This window comes from Callorhinus ursinus, unplaced genomic scaffold (genome assembly GCF_003265705.2).
Source record: "Callorhinus ursinus isolate GAN/ISIS: 27379988/994484 unplaced genomic scaffold, GSC_fseal_2.0 scaffold11, whole genome shotgun sequence".
Classification (NCBI taxonomy): Eukaryota; Metazoa; Chordata; class Mammalia; order Carnivora; family Otariidae; genus Callorhinus; species Callorhinus ursinus.
Window position 1 is genome coordinate 58537598 of NW_027397073.1, and position 23603 is coordinate 58561200.

Below are 23603 nucleotides of genomic sequence, written 5' to 3' on the forward strand. Positions count from 1 at the left end.
ATCTTTTAAAATTAACCACTATCTTTATCAGAGTGGGGTATATGTACATACTTGGAGTACGTGCACGTTGTACTAAAACAACCCCCTGGCTTGCTTGTTCCCAACCCTTTGGTCCTGTGTCAGAGACAACTTCCAGCTCTTTGGTATTGTCTTACTTCCATAATTTTAAATAGTATCTTTATTCTGTCCTCTCGATTCTTTGATTTTAGAAACTATTCATTGACTTCTTATTATGGCAGATGATGACTTAGCTTTCTTATCTCTTATCTTCCCGATATAGTTATCACTACTTCTAGTTAAATCAGTAATTACTTTAGCAATCCATTGAATAAATTAGTGTTACATATTAGTTTGATGCATGATATATAAACACTAGTTTATTAAATGAATAATACTATTATGTCTTCTTATATTGGAGTATACTTCCTGAAAGATTTCTTAATCTTCTAAACTTTGTATTAGTGTTTAAAATTTTGGCTTTCATTTTTAATTTCCAAGAGCCTTTCTCTGCTTGTCCTTTTTGGGGAGCATACTGTTCTTGTTTTATAGATATTTTTCTTATCTTCCTGGGACTGTTAATTATGGAGCTCAGCTGTGGTTGCAGTTTTTCCTTCTGCTCTTTGCACTGTTTCCATTTCCTCAATTGCCTGCTGATCCTTGGACATCTATTGATATATAAAAGACACTCTGATGCTAATTGGGAGCCCTGGGTTCACAGACAGGGCATGGAATCTAGTTTGCATCACTGTCCGGTGGTTGCAGACTTTTTCACTGACTCATGTTTTTTTACATATGTTTAGTGTTTTAATCAGTTGCTGTCATTTTTCTTTTTGCTCAAATTTTCTCATCTTTGGTTAGTAGGAACCTCTTCAGCTTAGTGCTTGAGTCCTTTTGACATCGCTTCTGTTCTCTTTGTTAGCTTTAGAAGCTGTCCAAGGCTCATCTTGTACATCTTACGTATGTAATTAGCCATTTCCCCCGGGGGACTTTGGTTCCCAATAGAAGAAAATGGTGGGTAGAGACCACAGTCTTGCCATGAGGACTACTTGTTGCTACTACTAGCTTTCTTCTAATCCTTTCTAATGGGCAGAGCTAATAAATAACTACAAGGGAAAAAACTTTTTGAGTTTGTAGTAATATTGCCAATTCAAATTTAAGATGACAAGGAAAACTTTTTGAGTTTGTAGTAATATTGTCAATTCAAATTTAAGATGACAAGGTCTTTACTCCTTTTGATTTTACATCTGTAACTCATGCTGAAATTTTGGTTTCTAACAACATTAATATAATTACTTATATGCTTTATTTATAATACATCATGAGACTATTAAGTGGCAGTTAAGATTGTCCTTGCCTTTTCTCCTTGAATATGTATTGAAGATGTAAAGGCCAAATACTATCTTCCGAAGTCAGTTGGAGTATTTTCTGCGAGTGGTATATGACCAACTTGATATAAAGTTAGGTTCATTTATGTTAGTTTTCAGTTTTTAGGGATTGTTTATTTCCTTTCTGATTTATTTTTGTGTTTTGGTTATGTAAAATATTTACATAATTAGAAAGATAAATGTATGTGACAGTAGTAAAGCAGCTCATATCCATCTCTGTCACTTCCACTCTGTTCCTTCCCTCAGCTATAGATAAGGTGACCACATAACTTATTGTCCAAACTAAGACATTTTTGAGAGTTAAACCAGTACGATAAACCTGAACCTGAATTGGCTTAAGGAAACTGGGATGAATGGTTTCATCCTACCTATAGCATTGTTTATAACTTTTGTAGGCATTTATATTTATTAAAAAACAACAACAACAACATTCATTTGTTACATGAAACATTATGCTTCATTTTTTTCTTTCTTGTTTTTGTATTTTCATTTACTTGAATGTTCTGGAACTTCTTCCATATTAATTTTTTTTTGGTACCTACGTAGAACCCCATTGTTGGCTAAAACACTTTATGTATTCATTTGTTGATAGATGGACATTTGGGTTATTTCCAATCTTTTACCATTACAAATAACAGCATAATGAATAATCTTGTGTAGTCAATTCTATGTAATATGGCTAGATATTATCCATTTCTCCTCCAAAAGAGTCATAATATTTGCATTCTCACCAAGGCAATGTTCCCCCACAACACTTCCAAAAAATTACGTTGCCAAACTTTTGTTGCTATTGTTTACCAAAGTTCTGGGTTTTTGTTAATTTGTTAGGGACATGGTATAGTTTAAATTTTCATTTCTCTTACTATTAGTGAGGTTGAGCATCTGTTCATATGTTTAAGAACTGTTTATATTTACTTTTTTGTAAATGCCCATTTTTCTACTGGATTATTAGTTTTTTATTTACTATTTAGAAGTTTAAAAATATGTTAGGTATATAACTCCAACATTTATGTTATAAATTATAATTTTGTTTCCCAGTTGCTCATTTGTTTTTAACCTTTTTTGTTTTTAAGATTTTATTTATTTATTTGAGAAGGGCAGAGAGAGAGCATGAGCAGGGGAAGGGAAAAGCAGACTCCCCGCCGATCAGGGAGCCCGACACAGGGTTTGATCGCATGACCCCAAGACCATGACCTGAGCCGAAGGCAGACACTCAAGGGACTGAGCCACCTAGGCGCCCCTTCTTTGGTATTTTTTTATCCTGAATAATTTTTTTTAATTTTATATAGTCAACTTTATCAGTGTTTTCTTTCATTGTTTCTAGATTTTGAGTCATAATCAGGTTTTCCCCCTAGTCCCAGATAGTACTTGTATGGTTTTATTTGTTTATTTATCTACATATAACTCTCATACATTTGGAATTCATCCTGATTTATGTATGAACTATGGATCCAATTTTTTCTTTTTCACACAATTACCACTATTCATTTAAATATTACTTATAAAGTCATAAAGCTATTTATTTAAAAGTCTTTCTTCCACTGATTTGGGATGCCATCATTATCATATGTACTTTGCTTTATTTCTGGGTTTTCTATGCTATGCCATTGGTCTCTGTTCATGCATCAAAACCACACTTTTATTTATAGAAGGCTTATAAATGTTTTAATATCTAGAAAGGCTAGGCATCCATCCATTGCTCTTCTGGCCACAGTATATTAATTTCAAGCATACATACATACATACTAGAGTTAATAAGAGGATTATTTTCTTCCCTTTAGGTTTGCATGTGCTCTTTGTAAAAGACTTTCCAAACAGGGTTAGCTTTTGAAAACCGATTCTCCAAAAATTTATTAATATATTAGGCTGCGCTTTTCCCCCCTGAGATTTTCTGCCCTAAAGTGCAGAAACAGACCATTGAAGGGGCGCCTGGGTGGCTCAGTTGGTTAAGCAGCTGCCTTCGGCTCAGGTCGTGATCCCAGGGTCCTGGGATCGAGCCCCACATCGGGCTCCCTACTCGGCGGGGAGCCTGCTTCTCCCTTTCCCACTCCCCCTGCTTGTGTTCCCTCTCTCGCTGTGTCTCTCTCTGTCAAATAAATAAATAAAATCTTAAAAAAAAAAAAAAAAAGAAACAGACCATTGAAAATATTGTTTTTGTGTAAATGAAATGCTCAATTTTGTATTTTGGGGATTAGCCTGCAATTTTAGAATAATGTGCAATGAAAACAAGTGGGCCTAACAACTGAAAAGGAGCCACTGGCCAGAATAACAACTTGGTCCACCTAAACAAAATCTAACCTGAACTAAGATGGCTTCCTGCCTTGACTTCTATTCTTATTTACTTGTCTGCTTTATGGTTTCTAACCCTTAATTCCCATTTTATGGCTATTGTTCTGACTTTATCCACTTAGATTAGTTTTGCTTGTTGTATAATTTCACATAAATGTAATCATACAGTATCACATAGTGGTTTAAAAGGCATTTTAGAAAATTATGAAATGATTTATAATAGGCTCTACGATTAACCATAAAAATAAAATTGTCAGGTTTTTTACAAGCAAAAATGGGTTTATTTAGGAATAGCAGAGAATTGCAATTTGGGATATGGAAGCTACAGCAAAACCATAAGCAAGTCCAGAAAACAAAGGAGAGGAACACTTTTTTATAGAGGACAGGGAGGAGTTAGGAGTACTGTTGTAAACAAAAAGTCCACTGCAGTAAGCTAGGAGTTGAAAGTGTAGGAGCTTCTCATTGGCTGAATTGGGACAGTCTCATTGTCTGGGCTGTTGTGGGGGAGTAGAAAATCTTCCTCTCTCCTGCTGGGGTAGCAAAGTATAGTCTTCTTCTTCCTGTTGGGAATTCAGTGGTGCACTGTTTGGATAATGTTGGTTTGGACACACTAGATTCTTTCCGATACTGAGGTCACTTCTAGTACTTAATGAAAGTATTATAGATTCCAAGACTAGACTGGGAAGCCCGCTGAAAAACTGCTTAGCAACAATAACTTGAACCATTTTGCCACATCATTTCAGAGACCCCAGATCTCACCCAGGTGAAAGAAAAACCTATGAAAAGGGCAAAAGAAGGTGGGGGTGTCAGGTAAGAGGCAGCGCCTGCAAAACCCAGGAAAACAAGATGAGACAGCTAGGCACATGATACTTGGAACACAAACTTGAGCGTTAAGATATAGCCTCTGCCATCCTGTTGATTACATGTTTCTTCTGTATTCCTGCTCCTTTATCTGCCTTATGAATTCCTTGAACTCTGACTTTCAACTCATGGTTCTTGTTCTGGTACCAACTTGACTGGGGCTTGGCCTCTTCCTTTTAGGACATCCATGCTTTTTTTTTTTTCTTGATTCTACCTTTTGTAGCTCAGATCAAATCTAGGTGTATCCATTGGCTACCACACAGAATGGATTTCTGTCTTGCTTTACATCATCACTTGTTACTTTCTAATATTAAAGAACGAGTATGTGCTAAGAGTTCAACCAAATACTAGTGTGGTAAATGTTTGTTTTCTTAGTTGTTTTTAGACACAATCAAATTACATTCCTAGTTCAGGAAAACAGGAATAAAATTAAGAGTACAGCAGAAAGCACCTTGGTTGAAAATAAATGACTTTGGGACCGTATCCAAGCATAACATAATTTTTTTGTTTTAATTTTTATTTATTTACATTTATTGAAGTATAGTTGATAGAGTATTACATTAGTTTCAGGTAGAGAGTATAGTGTTTCCTCAACTCTGTACATTATGCTATGTTCACCACAAGTGTAGCTACTACCTGTCACTATAAAATGCTATTTCAATACCGTTGACTATATTCCCTATGCTGTGCCTTTCATCCTAGTGACTTATTCACTCCGTAACTGGAAGCCTGTACCTCCCAATCCCCTTCACTTATTTTACCCATACCCCCACCACTTTCCCTCTGGTAACCATCAGTTTGTTCTCTGTATTTATGAGTCTATTGTAGCTTTTTTGTTTCTGTGTTTTTTAGATTTCACATATAAGTGAAATCATATGGTGTTTATTTTTCTCTGACTTCTTTTACTTAGCATAATAACCTCCAGGTCCATCTATGTTGTTGCAAATTCTTTTCTATGACAGTGCATGAGAGTTCCCTTTTCTCCACATCCTTTCCAACACTTGTTATTTGTCTTTTTGATACTGGCCATTTTGACTGGTATGAAGTGATATCTCATTGTGGTTTTTTTTTTAGATTTATTTTATTTTATTTTATTTTTTATTACTATTTTTATTATTATGTTATGTTAATCACCATACATTACATCATTAGTTTTTGATGTAGTGTTCCATGATTCATTGTTTGCATATAACACCCAGTGCTCCATGCAGTACGTGCCCTCTTTAATACCCATCACCAGGCTAACCCATCCCTCCACCCCCCTCTCCTCTAGAACCCGCAGTTTGTTTCTCAGAGTCCATAGTCTCTCATGGTTGTCTCCCCCTCCAATTTCCCCCACTTCATTTTTCCCTTCTATCATTTTTCCCTACTATCTTCTTCTTCTTCTTCTTTTTTTTTTTTTTTTGCAGAGGTACAGGTCTGTGATTCAACAGTCTCACACAATTCACAGTGCTCACCATAACACATACCCTCCCCAATGTCTATCACCCAGCCACCCCATCCCTCCCACCCCCCACCACTCCAGCAACACTCAGTTTCTTTCATGAGATTAAAATTCCTCAGAAGAGTGAGATCATATGATACATGTCTTTCTCTGATTGACTTATTTTGCTCAGCATAATACTCTCCAGTTCCATCCATGTCATTGCAAATGGCAAGATTTCATTCCTTTTGATGGGTGTATAATATTCCATTATATATATCTATATCTATATCTATATCTATATCTACATAGATACACCCCACATGTTCTTTATCCATTCATCTGTCAATGGACATCTTGGCTCTTTCCATAGTTTAACTATTGTGAACATTGCTGCTATTAATGTCGGGGTGCACGTACCCCTTCGGATCCCTACATTTGTATCTTTGGGGTAAATACCCAGTAGTGCAATTGCTGGGGCATAGGGTAGCTCTGTTTTCAACTTTTTGAGGAACCTCCATACTGTTTTCCAGAGTGGCTGCACCAGCTTCCATTCCCACCAACAGTGTAGGAGGGTTCCCCTTTCTCCACACATCCCCGCCAACATCTCGTTTCCTGACTTGTTAATTTTAGCCATTCTCACTGGTGTGAAGTGGTATCTCATTGAGATTTGGATTTGGATTTCCCTAATGCCGAGCGATGTTGAGCACTTTCTCATGTGTTGGCCATTTGGATGTCTTCTTTGGAAAAATGTCTGTTCATGTCTTCTGCCCATTTCTTGATTAGATCATTAGTTCTTTGAGTGTTGAGTTTAACAAGTTCTTTATAGATTTTGGATACTAGCCCTTTATCTGACATGTCATTTGCAAATATCTTCTCCCATTCTGTCGGTTGTCTTTTGGTTTTGTTGACTGTTCCCTTTGCTGTGCAAAAGCTTTTTATCTTGATGAGATCCCAATAGTTCATTTTTGCACTTGCTTCCCTTGCCTTTGGCGATGTTTCTAAGAAGAAGTTGCTGCGGCTGAGGTCGAAGAGGTTGCTGCCTGTGTTCTCCTCAAGGATTTTGATGGACTCCTGTCTCACAGTTAGGTCTTTCAACCATTTGGAGTCTATTTTTGTGTGTGGTGTAAGGAAATGGTCCAGTTTCATTCTTCTGTATGTGGCTGTCCAATTTTCCAAACACCATTTGTTGAAGAGACTGTCTTTTTTCCACTGGACATTCTTTCCTGCTTTGTCGAAGATTAGTTGACCATAAAGTTGAGGGTCCACTTCTGGGCTCTCTAGTCTGTTCCATTGATCTATGTTTCTGTTTTGTGCCAGTACCATACTGTCTTGATGATGACAGCTTTGTAATAGAGCTTGAAGTCCAGAATTGTGATGCCGCCAGCTTTGCTTTCCTTTTTCAACATTCCTCTGGCTATTTGGGGTCTTTTCTGGTTCCATACAAATTTTAGGATTATTTGTTCCATTTCTTTGAAAAAAGTGGATGGTATTTTGATAGGGATTGCATTGAATGTGTAGATTGCTCTGGGTAGCATTGACATATCCACAATATTGTTCTTCCAATCTATGAGCATGGAACGTTTTTCCATTTCTTTGTGCTTTCATGAGTATTTTATAGTTTTCTAAGTACAGATCCTTTGCCTCTTTGGTTAGATTTATTTATTCTTAGGTATCTCATGGTTTTGGGTACAATAGTAATGGGATCGACTCCTTAATTTCTCTCTCTTCTGTCTTGTTGTTGGTGTATAGGAATGCCACTGATTTCTGTGCATTGATTTTATATCCTGCCACTTTACTGAATTCCTGTATGAGTTCTAGCAGTTTTGGGATGGAGTCTTTTGGGTTTTCCACATAAAGTATCATATCATCTGCAAACAGTGAGAGTTTGACTTCTTCTTTGCCAATTCGGATGCCTTTTATTTCTTTTTGTTTTCTGATTGCTGTGGCTAGGACTTCTAGTACTATGTTGAATACCAGTGGTGTTAGTGGACATCCCTGCTGTGTTCCTGACCTTAGGGGGAAAGCAATCAGTGTTTCACCATTGAGAATGATATTCGCTGTAGGTTTTTCATAAGAGGGCTTTTATGATATTGAGGTATGTACCCTCTATCCCTACACTCTGAAGAGTTTTGATCAAGAAAGGATGCTGTAGTTTGTGAAATGCCTTTTCTGCATCTGTTGAGAGGATCATATGGTTCTTGTTATTTCTTTTATTAATGTATTGTATCACATTGATTGATATGTGGATGTTGAAGCAACCTTGCAGCCCAGGGATAAATCCCACTTGTTCATGGGATTTAATGTACTGTTGGATCCTATTGGGTAGTATTTTGGTGAGAATTTTTGCATCTGTGTTCATCAAGGATATTGGTCTGTAATTCTCCTTTTTGATGGGGTCTTTGTCTGGTTTGGGGATCAAGGTAATGGTGGCCTCATAAAACGAGTTTCGAAGTTTTCCTTCCATTTCTAATTTTTTGGAACAGTTTCAGAAGGATAGGTATTAATTCTTCTTTAAATGTTTGGTAGAATTCCCCTGGGAAGCCATCTGACCCTGGGCTTTTGTTTTTCGGAGATTTTTGATGACGCCTTCAATTTCCTTAGTGGTTATAGGTCTGTTCAGGTTTTCTGTTTCTTCCTGGTTCAGTTTTGGTAGTTGGTACATCTCTAGGAATGCATCCATTTCTTCCAGATTATCTAATCTGCTGGCATATAGTTGCTCATAATATGTTCTTATAATTGTTTGTATTTCTTTGGTGTTGGTTGTGATCTCTCCTCTTTCATTCATGATTTTGTTAATTTGGGTCCTTTCTCTTTTCTTTTTGATAAGTCTGGCCAGGGGTTTATCAATCTTGTTAATTCTTTCAAAGAACCAGCTCCTAGTCTCATTGATCTGTTCTACTGTTCTTTCGGTTTCTATTTCATTGATTTCTGCTCTGATCTTTATTATTTCTCTTCTCCTGCTGGGTTTAGGCTTTATTTGCTGTTCTTTCTCTAGCTCCTTTAGGTGTAGGGTTAGGTTGTGTATCTGAGACCTTTCTTGTTTCTTGAGAAAGGCTTGTATTGCTATATACTTTCCTCTTAGGACTGCCTTTGCTGTATCCCAAAGATTTTGAATAGTTGCGTTTTCATTTTCATTTGTTTCCATGAATTTTTTTAATTCTTCTTTAATTTCCTGGTTGACCCATTCATTCTTAGTAGGATGCTCTTTAGCCTCCATGTATTTGTGTTCTTTCCAACTTTCCTCTTGTGATTGAGTTTTAATTTCAAAGCATTGTGGTCTGAAAATATGCAGGGGATAATCCCAATCTTTTGGTACCGGTTGAGACCTGATTTGTGACCTAGGATGTGATCTATTCTGGAGAATGTTCCATGGGCACTAGAGAAGAATGTGTATTCTGTTGCTTTGGGATGGAATGTTCTGAATATATCTGTGAAGTCCATTTGGTCCATTGTGTCATTTAAAGTCTTTATTTTCTTGTTGATCTTTTGCTTAGATGATCTGTCCATTTCAGTCAGGGGGCGTTAAAGTCCCCCACTATTATTGTATTGTTGTCAATGTGTTTCTTTGCTTTTGTTATTAATTGGCTTATATAATTGGCTGCTCCCATGTTCGGGGCATAGATATTTACAATTGTTAGATCTTCTTGTTGGATAGACCCTTTAAGTAGGATATAGTGTCCTTCCTCATCTCTTTATTACAGTCTTTGGTTTAAAATCTAATTTGCCTGATATAAGGTTTGCCACCCCAGCTTTTTGGTGTCCATTAGCATGGTTAATGGTTTCCCACCCCCTCACTTTCAATCTGGGGGTGTCTTTGGGTCTAAAATGAGTCTCTTGCAGGCAGCATATCAATGGGTCTTGTTTTTTTATCCAATCTGATACACTGTGTCTTTTGTTTGGGGCATTTAGCCGATTTACATTCAGGGTAACTATTGAAAGATACGAATTTAGTGCCATTGTATTGCCTGTAAGGTGACTGCTGCTGTATATTGTCTGTGTTCCTTTCTGGTCTATGTTACTTTTAGGCTCTCTCTTTGCTTAGAGGACCCCTTTCAATATTTCTTGTAGGGCTGCTTTTGTGTTTGCAAATTCCTTCAGTTTTTGTTTGTCCCAGAAGCTTTTTATCTCTCCTTGTATTTTCAATGACAGCCTAGCTGGATATAGTATTCTTGACTGCATATTTTTCTCATTTAGTGCTCTGAATATATCATGCCAGTCCTTTCTGGCCTGCCAGGTCTCTGTGGATAGGTCTTTTGCCAATCTAATGTTTCTACCATTGTAGTTTACAGATCTCTTCTCCCGAGCTGCTTTCAGGATTTTTTCTTTGTCTCTGAGACTTGTAAGTTTTACTATTGGATGTTGGGATGTTGACCTATTTTTATTGATTTTGAGGGGGGTTCTCTCTGCCTCCTGGATTTTGATGCCTGTTTCCTTCCCCACATTAGGGAAGTTCTCTCCTATAATTTACTCCAGTATACCTTCTGCCCCTCTCTCTCTTTCTTCTTCTTCTGGGATCCCAATTATTCTAATATTGTTTCATCTTATGGTATCACTTATCTCTCGAATTCTGCCCTCATGATCCAGTAGTTGTTCATCTCTCTTTTTCTCAGCTTCTTTATTTTCCATCATTTGGTCTTCTGTATCTCTAATTCTTTCTTCTACCTCATTTATCCTAGCAGTTAGAGTCTCCATTTTTGATGGTACCTCATTAATAGCCTTTTTGATTTCAACTTGGTTAGATTTTAGTTCTTTTATTTCTCCAGAAAGGGTTTCTCTAATATCTTTCATGCTTTTCTCGGGCCTAGCCAGTATTTTTAAAATCATCATTCTGAACTCTACTTCAGACATCTTACTAATATCTGTATTGATTAGGTCCCTGGCAGTCGGTACTGCCTCTTTTTCTTTTTTTTGAGGTGATTTTTCTGTCTTGTCATTTTGTCCAGAGGGGAATAGATGAATGAGAGAACAAAATGCTAACAGGGTAACAACGACCCCAGAAAAATATAAACTAAACAAATCAGAAGAGACCTGAACCCAGGGGGAAAGAAAGAAAAAAGAAAAAGATAAAAACAAACAAAGAAAAACAGAGTATGATCAAATATGATCAGGCTGGTGCACAGATCAGTGCCACACACTAGATTTTGGGCATATTTTGGTCTGTTAGAAGGAGGTGCCCCCCAAAATTTTAAAGAAAGAAAAACTTATATATGTACAAAAATAAGGGTAGATACGATGAAGGGATGGAATATGACTATAAAGATGAAAATTATAAAAGATTTTATAAAAGGAATTGATAAGTTAAGAAGTTGGTTGAAAAAAGAAAGAGGATTTAAAAAAAAGGGGGGGGAGAGAATGTGACCAGGCAGGAGACTAGAACAAAGCCATACACTAGAGATTTAGGGTATATTCTGGTCTGTTAGAAGAAACTGTATCCCAAAATTTAAAGAGAGAACTTATATATACATATACCAAAAATAAGGTTAACTACTATGAAGAGATAGAATATGACTCTAAAAAAGAAAAATAAAAAAGATTTTTTAAAAAAGGGATTGATAAGATGTTGGTTGAAAAAGGGAAAAAGAAAAATTCTGAAAAAAAGAAAAAGTTAAAAAAATTAACTTTTTTTAAAGACTAAAGAATCATGGTAAAAAAGCCCAGAATTCTATGTGCAGTGTTCACCTAGAACTGGAGTTCTGCCGTTCTCATTGCTCGGTAAACTTGGTCTTGGCTGGCTGTTCGTGCAGATCTTCTGGGGGAGGGGCCTGTTGCTGTGGTTCCCAAATGTCTTTGCCAATTGCTGCCCTTGCCCATCCGTGCTAAGTAATCTGCTCAGGTTTGCTCTCGGGAGCTTTTGTTCCCTGCAAGCTTTCCCTACAGCTTTGGAGGACGAGAGTGAGGAGCTGAGAACTTGGGGCCCCGCTCCTCAGTGAGCCCCCAGAGAAAAGCAGTCAATCACTACCTTCTCCCAGGTCTCTGGCCGCACTCTGTGCTCCCCCAGCCTGTGACCGAGCATTTATGTCTCTGGCACACGACCCTGTGTGGAGTCTCCCAACCCAGCAGATCCTTGCGGTGCGCAACCGCGTCGCTCCTCCCGGGGGAGGGAGGGGAGTCTCCCCGGATCTGCTGCTTGTTGGGTCCCTGCTGGAAGAGCAGTGGCCCGACTGTGCCTCGGGTCATTGGTTTATGGCAACCCCGGGCTGAGAGCCCACTCCTTGGCTCCATTTTTACAGCTGGCTTCCCCGCTCCGATACCTGGGAGCTCTGTCGCACTCAGGCACCCCCGGTCTTTCTGTGACCCCGAGGGTCCCGAGACCACACTGTCCCCGCGAGGTTTCCACCCCCCCCCCCACCTGGCCCCCTGGAGTGACATCCCTCAGCAGAGCCGACTTCTAAAATTTCGGATTTTGTGCTCCACTGCTCTATCATTTGCCAGTGGCGGCTGACGGAGGCCCCCTCCCCTGCCATCTCTCTTCCCGAATCTGCCTCGGATTCACTTCTCCGTGCGTCCTGCCTTCCAGAAAGTTCAGAGAGTTGCTGCTATTCTTTTCTTCTATCTCCTGTTTAGTTCATAGGTGTTCAGAATGGTTTGATCCCTATCTAGCTAAATTCCTGGGACCAGAGAAAATTTAGGTCTCCTACTCCTCCACCATCTTGCGCCTCCCCCTCATTGTGGTTTTGATTTGCATTTCCCTGATGATTGGAGATTTTGAGCATCTTTCCATGTGTCTGTTGGCCATCTGGATGTCTTCTTTAGAAAAATGTCTCTTCAAGTCCCTTGCCCATTTTTAATTGGATTTTTTTTTTTTGGTGTTGAGTTGTATAAGTTCTTTATATATTTTAGATATTAACCCCTTATCAGACATTTTATTTGCATATATCTTCTCCCATTCGCTAGGTTGCCTTTTTGTTTTCTTGGTGGTTTCCTTTGTTGTGCAAAATCTTTTTATTTTGGTGTAGTTCTACCAGTTTGTTTTTGCTTTTGTTTCCCTTGCCTCAGGATACATATCTAGAAAAATGTTTCTAAGGGCAATGTCCAAGAGGTTATTGCCTGTTTTTTCCTTGAGGAGCTTTCTGGTTTCAGGTCTCACATTTAAGTCTTTCATCCATTTTGAGTTTATTTTTGTGCATGGTGTAAGAAAGAGATCCAGTTTCATTCTTTTGCATGTAGCTGCAGTTTTCCCAGCACTATTTATTGAAGAAACTGTTTTTTTTCCATTTATATTCTTTTGGGAGGGAGGGAAGGAGGGAAAGGGGGGGAGAGACAGAGGCAGAGAGAGACACTTAAGCAGGCTCCATGCCCAGCGCAGAGCCCCATGCAGGGCTCAATCTCACAACCCTGAGATCATGACCTGAGCCTAGATCAAGAGTCAGATGCTTAAACCAGCTGAGCCACCCAGGCGCCCCTCCATTTATATTCTTGCCTTCTGTGTTTGTAGATTAGTTGACCGTATAGGTGTGGGTTTATTTCTGGGCTCTCTATTCTGTTCCATTTATCTATGTGTCTGTTTTTGTGCCAGTATTGTATTATTTTGATTACTATAGCTTTGTAGTATGTCTTGAAATCTGGGACTGTGATACCTTCAGCTTTGTTCTTCTTTCTCAAGATTGTTTTGGCTCTTGAAGGGTGGTTCCATACAAATTTTAAGATTATTTATTCTAGTTTTGTGGAAAATACTACTAGTATTTTGATAGGGATTGCGCTGAATCTGTTTTTGCTTTGGGTAGTTTGGACATTTTAATAACATTAATTCTTCCAATACATGGTTTGTCTTTCCATTTGTTTTTGTCATTTTCAATTTCTTTCATCAGTGTTTTATAGTTTTCAGAGTACAGGTCTTTAACCTCCTTGGTTAAGTTAATTCCTTGGTATTTTATTCTTTTTGGTGCAGTTTTAAATGGAATTGTTTTCTTAATTTCTCTTTCTGCTATATCATTATTAGTGTATAGAAATGCAACAGATTTCTGTATATTAATTTTGTATCCTGTAGTAAATATTTATTTTTAAATCCTTATTGACAAATATGATTTTTCATTTTTTCTTTTAAAATATTGATCGTATTTAAGAAAACTGTGTATATTATTTAGATAAATTATGGTCTCCACCAAATCCAATTTTTCTAAGTGCTGCATTGATTTCATACATATGCCAGAATTGATAATGTCAAGAGACATAAACTCTTTTTACTTGGTTTTATTTTGCTAAAAATGTTTGATAGGCTCAGATGTTTATAATTGTTACCCAACAAGTACTTAAGGACACCCAAGACTACAGTCATATATGCCTATTGAGAGTTCACTTTTAAAGCTGATTTATTGATTTAGAAAAGTGATAAGTAACAAAACTGAATTTAATTTATCCACTGGGACAAATAGCCCAGGAGCTAATCTCAAAATCACCCTGGACACAGGGGTTTTCTATTAGTTATAGTAGCTTCTTTAGAGTGAATTTTTCTTCAAGGAGAGTCATTAAATATCCTTTACTTTCAGCCTACTGTAATCTGTTAGGTATATCAAATATGAGTCATAGCATAATATTCAGGAACAATTTCTTTTTTTTTTAAGTTTTTATTTATCCATTTGAGAGAGATGGACAGAGAGAGCACAAGCAGGGGGAGAGGCAGAAGGGGAGGGAGAAGCAGACTCCCCGCTGAGCTGGGAACCCAAAGTGGGGCTCGATCCCAGGACCTGGAGATCATGACCTGAGCCGAAGGTAGACACTTAACCATCTGAGCCACCAGAGCGTCCCATTCAGGAACAATTTCAATTACCAAAACAATTTGCAATTCCCAAAACTGTTTTTCCCCCCAAAATAAGCTATGTTAGGCAATTGTTTATTTATTTATTTTTTTTGTCAAAATGGAATAGTAATCACTTAACTCAGGTGTTTTTTTGAGAAGTTGAATAGCTATACCTTTATTCCAAATTAACCTTTAAAAAAAAGATTCTCTTTTGTGATACCCATTGGACATTATTCTTAGAAATGATCATTGACCCCACATTTCTAAAGTAAATTGCTTATTATTTACAAGTCCCTTAAGTTGTCATAAAAACCATTTTGGAGGGCACCTGGGTGGCTCAGGTTGTGGTCCTAGGGTCCTGAGATCGAGCCCCACATCGGGCTTCCTGCTCAGTGGGGAGTCTGCTTCTCCCTCTCCCTCTGCAGCTTCTCCTGCTTGTGCATTCTCTCTCTCTCTCTCTCTGTCAAATAAATAAATAAAATCTTTAAAAAAAAAAACAGTTTTGGGAATTGCATTATGAAGTTATTTTGCTTTTATATTTGTGTATAAGCCCCAGCCAAAGCAAGGGGCCTGCTTTGATTGAAAGGATTTTGAAAATCTCTCATGTGCATAGTTCACCTTCTTTATTCAAGAAAGAACTTTGAGTTTGTTTGTAGTATATGTCCTATATATCTTCTGCCTTTTAAAAAGACATTTTAAAAGGGGATCCTGCCCCAGTACCATGAGTACACTTTGCACTCAGATCTTGGTTTCTAATATCATTCTCCAATAAGAGGAGCCAGACTCCTTGGAAAAACAGCTGGTTCTAACACCGAGGCAGGAAATACAAATATAAGCCTGGAACATGTTAAAGTGCCAAAAGCTAAGTAAGGATGTGCTAAAAAGAAAAAAAATACCCATATTGGTATGTGTGTGTCAGCTTTACAGGGGAGCCAACTGAAAGAGCTCCTGGTGGCTAAAGCTGGAAAAAATAAGCAACAAAATAAATTAGCAATGGATTATAACCAAGAGTATAAAATAAATATTCATGAATCTATACTGATATAAATAATTAAATTAACTAGTGGAAGACAAGCGACAGATCTCTAAGGCAGAATTCAAAATAACTATGTAGATGCTCTGCCCTCAAGGAGCGGGAGCATAACTGCACCCTTCATAGGTATGGGCTACTCATAGTGACTTCCTTCTGAATGGTACAGAACGGGAAGGTGGGGAAAGAGTAACTTTGCAGTGGAGAAATCTGACATACACTAGTTCAAGCCAATATAAGCAGTCATAAATCTTGTTGGTAGTATGTACATTTTATCCGATTTGATGAAAATAGCACTTTATCTCTGTGGTCCTCCTCCCAATAACCTATAACCTGAATCTTATTGTGAGAAAAACATCAAACAAATTCTAAAAGTAGTACATCCTGCAAAATACCTGACTAGTACTACTCAAAACTGTCAAAGTCATTAAAAACTAGGAAAATTGAAAAACTGCCACAGCCATGAGGAGCCTAAAGAGACACGATGGCTAAATTCAGTGTGGCATCCAAATGGGATCTTGGAACAGGAAAAGGATATTAGGTAAATACTATAGAAATCTGAGTTAAGTATGGGCATTATTTAATAATGCATCAATATTGCTTCCTTAGTTATAACAAATGTACCATGCTATATATGATGTTAATAATAGGGGGAAACTAAATGTGGGGGTATTATACTCTGTACTATCTTTTCGGTTTTTCTGTACAACTGTTGTAAAAAACAAAACAAAAAAGTCTGCTGAAAAATGGGCTGTAGAGAGGGGCACCTGGAAGGCTAAGTTGGTTAAGCGTCCAACTCTTGATTTCAGCTCAGTTCATGATCTCAGGGTCTTGGGATCAAGCCCTGCTTCGGGCTCCACACTCATTGGGGAGTCTGCTTGAAATTCTCTCCCTCTCCCTCTGCTCCCCCCCCCCGCCCCATTCTCTCTCTCTCTTTCTCTCTCAAATAAATAAATAAATAAATCTTTTTAAAAAATAGCTTATAGGGGCGACTGGGTGGCTCAGTCGGTTAAGCATCTGCCTTCAGCTCAGGTCACGATCTCAGGGTTCTGGATCAAGCCCCGTGTTGGGCTCCCTGCTCAGAGGGGAGCCTGTTTCTCCCTCTCCCTCTAACACTCCCCCTGCTGGTGCTCTCTAGTATACTCTCTCAAATAAATAAAATCTTTTTGAAGAACAGGTTATAGAGGGGAAAAAAGGTTATAGAAGAAAATAGCATGGACAATATGATCCTATATAAAAGAAATTTTATCCATGTATCTAATTGTCAAAGAGAGTTATTTAAAAGAAACCTTTGTAGGATTTTTGTTGGAAGTACACTAAATTTACAGATACATTTTTGGAGTGTTAATATAGTTTCAATATTGAATCTTCCTACCCATAAGCATGGTATTGCTTTCTAAATAGAAAAAGTAAAGCTGAAAGTAAAGGATATTTAATGACTCTCCTTGAAGAAAAATTCACTCTAAAGTATCTATATTGTCTTTAATGTCTTTCAATGAAGATTTACCATTGTCAAAACAAAAAAATTAAGTTTAAAGTGTTTATCAATGCATTAAACAAAGGACAGTAGTTTTGGTGGTACTGTAAAATTTGGGGAGATCTGATGAGATTCAGCTATTGAATGAATTAATTATAGACATTTGTAACTTGATGGTTTTTTTTTTTAAGATTTTATTTATTCATGAGAGACAGAGAGAAGGGCAGAGGCAGAGGGAGAAGCAGGGAGCCTGATGTGGGGCTCGATCCCAGGACCCTGGGATCACTACCTGAGCCAAAGGCAGAGACACTTAACCAACTGAGCCACCCAGGTGCCCCAACGTGGTGCTTCTTTAGTTCAAGATGTCTTGATTCTTAGGCCGTGCATTCCATATATACTAGATGACTTCCTAAAGAATTTTATCTAGTGAAACATTTTTTAATTCTTTAAAATGTCAGTGTAGCAGTGTCTAAATTGGGTTAATCTAGTCAGTCAAGGAATACTTTCTAAAAAAATAATAGCTAATGCTTATATAACATATTTTATGTGTCAAGTAGTTTCCATATATTAATTCATTTAGTCCTTAAAACAAACCTAAGGAGTATGAGGGTGTTATTATCCCTCATCTGTTTACAGATGAGGAAACAGACCAGAGTTTAAATGACCTCCTTTAGGTCAGACAGCTAGTCTGGAAGAAAGCCGGGGCTCAAGCCAGGTAGTCTGGCTTTCAAGTCCATGCTCTGTGACGTATTACATTATATGGCTTCTTGTATGTTACACATTATATGTTACTCAGCTTCTTGTGACGATGAAGGCAAAGATGGTGTCATTCTAAAATCGTGTAACACAGTAGCTTTCATTTGTAGCCATTATAATTATCACTCTTAAGGTAGTAAACGATGTTGGATTTAATAAATAGTTATTTACAACTACTAATTTTTTATGATCTCTGTAAAGATAATTGGGCTTGGGCACAAAGCTGTATTCTGTGAACTCTGAATTTTCTCTTGGATTTAGCCAGACCATCCAGCTGAGAACTGCATACTTAGACTCTATTATTAAAGCCCTTCCTAAAGCTGCCTCTGCCCTGCTATACTTGGCATTATGCATTGAGTCTGCCTTGAGAGGCATTGTATTGCTATGACAACTCATGAGAGGACAGATGGTGGTGGGATTTTTATGTTTATAAAAACAGGGCATGGATTTTAGAAGATTAAGGAAAGCAGCTCTAGACAATGGCATGTCCCTGTTTTTGTTTCAGTCATTATTTGTCTCACTAGTGTCCTTTTTTGCATCACTGTATCTTCTGCATATCATCAGACAAATTATTTCCCTTTTCTTTGTAATCTGTAGTTTGAAAACAATAGGAGTTTGTTTTCAGGAACAGATAATTATAGTATTAACTAAGTATTGATTCTTTTTAAAACTATACATACCCACAGGGGATTCTGATTTACTTCTTATATTCTAAAAGACAAAAACTTCCATCCATTCTCATATCCCTCTCAAAATTCAGATCACATGCTCTGAATCCCATTGCCCTTTCTGGATAACTGTAGGGCACATTCTGCCTTAGAGATCTAGCTACAGTGACCACAGTCTCTTTCCATCTGTTCTTCTAATGCAGCTGTTTCCCCCCCCCAATTTTTTTAAATCTCAGAACCCCTTTAAACTCTGAAAAATTCAACCTTTAGTGATCTCTTGCTGTGGTTGAAATATATAAAGAAAATCCATCCTCACACAACTATGTAATTGGAGAAGAAAAGAGTTTTTTAATAGCTTTTCCAGATAATTGTGTATATTCTTCTTTGATTCTATACCAGAACTGGACAAGTGGCAATTTCTTAAACGTTAGTTACAAAAGTAGAATCTACAACCAGATTCTAAAATTCTTTATACTCTGTTACATCAAAATCCATCGGTCTGTCTTGAAACTTCGAATAATTTTTACCCATGTATAATTTTGTAACATGTATCAGTCATTTGGAAATTATGAGTTCACTTAGTTATATAGATTTTCCAAATATTGACACATTCATTATACAATATATATTAAAAAAACCCACATTAGTTAATTTTACCACCAATCTCATTAGAAAAGTATGTAAGTTTTGGGAAACGATTGAATCATGGTGGCAGACAGAAGTTCTCAAATTCTAATTTTTGCTTGAAAACTTGTGTTTTATTATCAACAATACCGTGAGTTACATCCTTGAAGCAGCCTGTTCACTTCATGGATTTTCAATAAAATATCTCCTAGATACATAATTCTTCATAATCATAGATTTTCTGGTGGTCATTTTTTTCTTAAGTAAAAATAGTATTCTAAGGAAAAAGTAGATAGTTCAGCTTGCAATTCAATAACTGATTTCCTTGACACAGGCGTTATACCTAAGTGTGCAGCAAGTATTTTCTGCATTTTTCCCAGTTCATCACACAGAATATTAAAAAGTCATGCATTCAAGGGCCCCCATTTAATGAAATTAATAATTGTTATTGTTTCATTAAGCATTGTCTTAAGTGAAACTGGTCTTTTAAAAACAAAACAAAACTATACTTGGTGGTGAAGAATACAGTGACTACTAGTAACAGTTTGGTGCCACTGCCTTGATTCAGGCTAAAGTGCCAAGTGTTATACCCATCATTGCTTTTGCACCATCAGTGCAGTTATCAGACCTGTAAAACAGACAAAGTCTTATGAAAATTATTTTGACTCTATGAATCCTCTGAAAGGATCTTGAAGACTCCACAAAATTCTTAGACTATAATTTGGGAACTGCTACTCAAATGTATCCTTTTTAAAAATACCTGGAGTATTATATTTATATATTCAGTATTTTAAAGAAAACTCTTGGGGCGGCCTGGGTGGCTCAGTCGTTAAGCGTCTGCCTTTGGCTCAGGTCATGATCCTAGGGTTCTGGGATCGAGCCCCGCTTCGGGCTCCCTGCTCGGCGGGAAGCCTGCTTCTCCCTCTCCCACTCCCCTGCTTTGTAAGTTACCTCTCTCGCTGTGTCTCTCTCTGTCAAATAAATAAAATCTTTAAAAAAAAATAAAGAAAGAAAGAAAACTCCTAATGAAGTAATAATTTTGCACATCTAAGTAGGTTATTTAGGGTGAAAGTATTGTGTTGAATTTTAGAAAAATATAAAAAAGACCCTTCAATATCTGCTACTATTAACACATATGTATTTTCCTTTAAAATATAATTTAAAAACTAAAATTACTACTGACATACAGTAAACTCAAAAAATAATAGAATATCTATGAAATGTCTCCTTTCCTTATACCCCCATACCTCTCCCTAAAGTTAAATATTTCTCATACATAACTTCAGTAAAGACATATATATTTTTCACACTTTTTATTTTATAAAAGTATAGTGATCAGAATCCAAGATACCAGGACACTTGGGTGGCTCAGTCAGTTAAGCATCTGCCTTCAGCTCAGGTCATGATCCCAGGGTCCTGGGATCAAGTCCCACATCGGGCTCCCTGCTCAGCGGGAAGCCTGCTTCCCCCTCTGCCTGCTGCTCCCCCTACTTGTGCTTTCTCTCTCTCTCTCTCTTTCCGACAAATAAATAAAATCTTTAAAAAAAGAAAAAATTCAAGATATGTTTAGAATAATTTTATTTTTACTGAGAGCAGAAAGCATCTGTTTTAAAAATTTAAATTCAATTTAGTTAACATATAGTATATTATTAGTTTCAGGGGAGAAAGCATCTTTTAATAATATTTTTGGTCATTTTTCTTTCATTTAGGGAAAACATTTAAGAGAATGATAAGTCTCAAAGAGCTTTTTTTCCTCCTTTTGTCAATACTGGAAAATTCTAATTTTTGAAAGAGCTAACAAGAATCAATCTCCAACAAACTTTAGAAATCATTAACTTTAGTTAACCACCACCAACAAAAGATTGATGTGAACCACTTAATATATCAAAATATGAGTGTTTTAAGTGCGATTGCTAAAGATCCAAAGTTGAAAATAGAAAGATCAGTGTGGCTCGATGTTAGTGATCAAGAGGAAGGGTAGAAGGAAAAGAATGAGAGAAGTGGGTAAGGGACAGGTCTTGGAGGACATGAAAAGGAGTTTGGATTGCACCCCATGTGTAATGGAAACCGACTGGAGAATGTGCAGTGGTGATATCAGAATTACATTTTTAAATGATCATTCTGGCTACTGTGTGGAATATGGACTTTAGGATATGAAGAGAAGAGATAGGGTGGGGGGGTCAGTTAGGAGGCAGTTGTAGTAGTTGAAGTAACAGATGATAGCAGAATAGACTAGATTATTGATATTAGTGGAAATGATGCAGCTCAGATTCAGGAGATATTTTGGAGGTGAGCTGTCAGAATTTTATTTGAAGTGGATCTAGGATATGAGGAAAGAGGAGAATCAATGCTAGACCTATGAGTTGAGTGACTGAGGTGGGGTGGATTTACAAATCATATCACTAAGGAGGTCTAGCAACAAAAGACCAGGGTATTAGGTGGATCTTCAATGTGAATATTGAAATTGTCAAGAGTGATAGTGGGTCTAGGGGTGGAAATGAGGTATAGTGATCCAGGTATTGAAGTTATTGGTTAATGAGGAAGAAGTATGACTGAGTGTACAGAATATAATAGCCAAAAAGGAAGGATAACAGATGGTAAAATTCAGTAACAATGCATTTTCTGAGGGAGTTGTTGAGGGAGAATGGAAGATAGAGTTTAAAATACATCAAAATACAGTGTTTCCAGGTCTAGTCAAAATTTGATGGGGACTCGGTCTGGAGTGATAGCAAAGGAGATGAACAGATGTGGCCTCGGAAAAATAATTAGAAGGTTAACTTTTTTTTTTAAGATTTTATTTATTTATTTGAGAGAGGGAACACAAGCAGGGGGAGTGGGAGAGGGAGAAGCAGGCTTCCCACGGAGCAGGGAGCCCAATGCAGGGCTTGATCCCAGGATCATGACCTGAGCCGAAGGCAGACACTTAACTGACTGAGCCACCCAAGTGCCCCTAGAAGGTTAACTTGACCACACTTGGTGACACTTTGGGAGTAGGAATTGAGGGGAAATGGGAGCCAAAATAGCTTCTGGGTTTCTGGCTTGTGTGGCTGGATGTATTGTGACAGGAACTAAGATAGAGGGTGCCTATATAATGTCCAGGTATGTTGGGGAAGATGACTGGAACAGTTGAGTTTGAGGGGCATGTAAGGTTTTCAAGTGGAGATGCCTGTAGGTAGTTGGATACAAGAGTTTCTGGGGGAAAAAAAAAGATGAGATGGGGGTACGGGGAGAGGGCAAGAGTCAGAGCACAAGCGAGAGTGAAAGTGAATATGATTCATCACATTTACAAACACTTAAAGAAAATGTGACTTCTGGTTCCACACGGGTCTGTGTTCACGCATATTCTCCCTTGTACATATTAGACTCCACTGAAAATGAAATAAAGGAATACAACTGGAGGTAAACTTTAACAGCAAAGAGAGAGGAAGAAATTATAATTGGAGAAATATCTAAAAGGAAAGATGGAGAATCATGCTGTTTAGTAAACAGATTGGAAGAAACACCAAAATAATATGCAAAATAAGGGGTTATGGTAGGATTAGGAGTGACCTTCCCAACTAACCCCCCAAAGAATCTTCAGGCTCAGCTTTGGCTTTTGTGGCATGTAGGAATGAGAAATGGATCTGAAAATAGCAAGATTATTCGAAGACCTGTCTAAAGAACAGCTGTATGATTTGATACCCTACCCCCTCTCTCATTCTGAAGTTCCAAAAAACCTAGATTAAAAAAAAAATTGGAGAGATTCTCTCTAGAGAAATTGAAGGAACTAACCAGAAAGGACTAGAAGCACTGGTGTGTTGTTGGCATTCCAGAGTCAAAAGCTCCTCCCCCCCCCCAAAAAAAAGAGAGAGCGAGCGAGAAAGCACTCCTCATTTAGGCATTGCAGGAGAGGTAGATGTCTCCAGCCTAATACCAGACATGCAAGCAAAGTAGAACAAGTACCTTGAAGGGAGGAACAAGGTAAAACAGCAGATCAACTGACCATGGAGGAAATCTTTAGGAAATAAATCTTTTTTTTCACTTTAATTAACATTTATTATATTTTCTTTAAATTTTTTTATTGTTATGTTAATCACCATACAGTACATCATTAGTTTTTGATGTAGTGTTCCATGATTCATTGTTTGTGTATAACACCCAGTGCTCCACACAGAACACGCCTTCTTCAATACCCATCACCAGGCTAACCCATCCCCCCACCCCCCTCACCTCTAGAACCCTCAGTTTGTTTTTCAGAGTCCATTGTCTCTCATGGTTCGTCTCGCCCTCCAATTTCCCCCCCTTCATTCTTCCCTTCCTGCTATCTTCTTCTTTTTGTTTTTTCTTAACATATATTGCATTATTTGTTTC

General features: G+C 37.6%; 1 protein-coding gene across 1 annotated transcript in view; it reads left to right on the forward strand.

Moving 5' to 3' along the window:
• Nucleotides 1–23603, forward strand: part of TWSG1 (twisted gastrulation BMP signaling modulator 1) — a 73294-nt gene that overhangs the window by 33474 nt on the left and 16217 nt on the right. The window lies entirely within an intron of this gene.